The following is a 2,117-nucleotide window of genomic DNA, read 5'->3' as shown; positions in this document are numbered from 1 at the left end:
ATAGATTTACACAGTATACCATCCTTACAAGAAAAAGAAAACAGGTCTTTTAGACGCTATCTTTCTCTTCTGATTTGGCTTTCCAAGTCAAACAGTAGCGTGTAAGGACTGAGGAGACTGCCTTATCCAATCATGCAACTGAAAGATTGTGCAATGTGGGAATAGATCATGGGTCTTGTAAAGTGGGACCGCCGTAGTTAATGGTTGAAGTGGCCTGGTACTACTGCTAGTATACAATGTTGGATCTCATTCATTCTACATGTAGCTCTTCATGCATTAGTGTTTTAGCTGTAAGAGTGGAAGAAATATGGGCCTCTATTAATACATGGTACATTATTGAGAAGCATGGTTACATAATTGAAGGATATAGCCGTTGGAAGACATAACCACCGTCATTATTGAAGTCTAATGGCATCAATTGATGTTGAAAGCGATTAAGTCACGCCATGTCTCTCCTAATCTTCACCAAATCCCCCTTGGATGTCTTTTGTTTATGAATTTTTCACCATTTTGTCCGACTCTTCTCAAATTCATTTCTTCCTCAGCTCTCATCTTTTGGTATGCCACTAGTTTTAATGAGAGAGAGAGAGAGAGCAAGAGGAGGAGGAAAAAAAATAAAGAAAAAAGAAAAAGACGTCCAATATGGGATCCAGCAAAATTTACCGTGACAAAATGAAACATTGTAAGCAAATATCAACCATATATTATATTCATAAAATACCCTCACTCTTGTTTTTTGGGTTCGTTTCCGCCCTGACTCTGAAATTGAAAATACGCTTAAAACAAACTGAATGCTTATCAGCTTAAGTTCCTTGAATTATGAGATTCACACCCTTTTAATCGGGAATAAGAATGGGAATTATTTTTTATTTTTATTCTCAACTCTAATAAAACAACCAAAATTACATTCATACTGATGGATGAGAAATCTATTTCCATCTACTATTTGAATGTTCCAAACGTGGTCTTCATTTGGCATGGTTCTGTTCGAATCTTGCACCAAAGTCAAGTATAACACAAAAGGGAGAAAACCATTCAGAGTCGAATCACCTTTCTTGATAAATCAGCCACACTGAGTTCTATGGGCTAAAGTTCAAGCCTGAATGCAGTCTCAAGGTAGAGAAAGGCTGAATGTTGGTTACTTGACTACCCAATCCCTCCCCTCAGAACTTCATTAGAGGGAGCAAAACCTGAAATCTAAAGTTTAAGCGTTGTTTGCATACAAAGGTTCTGCAGTTTTGAGGTTAAACAGGGTCAAAATTGAGCTCAATCAAGGGCAAATGCATTAGTTCAGACAAAACTAGGCTATAACATTATAAACAACATTCAAGGCCCACCTTTTAAATCAAATATAACTTTGATTCAGACAATACAAGCCAATACAACAAAACTTAGGATAGCTGTGAGTCCCACACTACTTAAGTATCCTGATTTCAGTTCCGTGTCAAAGCATCAAACTAACTAATAACACAATCATAATAATGAAAACAATGACTTGACCAAACTACCAGCACAACTAAAATGATAACATTATTGTGTCACAAAAAAGCTCGTACTACACTCACTGATCAGATCGCCTGAATCAAGTTTGATTAAGCCAGCACATGGTGGCAAAACTGAGTCCCCTGTTTTTTTTTTCCTCCAAATCCTACCGTCAAAGCACCAAACAAACTAGTACATGAGAAGATGCCATAATTGTGTCAAACACACATGCTATGAGCACAATGATTAGATCCCATGAATCTAAACAAGGGCATAGTTCCCTGTGAATGTCAGCTATCTAAACAAAAGTATAGTTAGTTCGCAGTGCATGTCAACTTATCACAAGGATTCTGGTTAGTTTCCAGTGCATGCCAGCTTTTGCTTCCACTATACTGAAGCTCTACTCAATTCAACTTTTTGTCAATGCACGGAAGATTTCTGCTACTAGTTAATAAGCTTTGAGTTTTGAAAAAAATGGGAATTAATGCAAATGTCAGAAGAAAGTTTTCTAGGGGCCCATTTCTAATATCTTCCAACCGAAAAGCCGCAAAACTTGACAATGGGCTCATGTTGGGCTGGACCAAATCTAAGCCCGACTACAAGAAAACTGACTCCTGCGAAAAATATCAAAACCA

This window comes from Vitis vinifera, chromosome 11 (genome assembly GCF_030704535.1).
Source record: "Vitis vinifera cultivar Pinot Noir 40024 chromosome 11, ASM3070453v1".
Taxonomy (NCBI): Eukaryota; Viridiplantae; Streptophyta; class Magnoliopsida; order Vitales; family Vitaceae; genus Vitis; species Vitis vinifera.
This window is presented reverse-complemented; position numbering follows the sequence as displayed.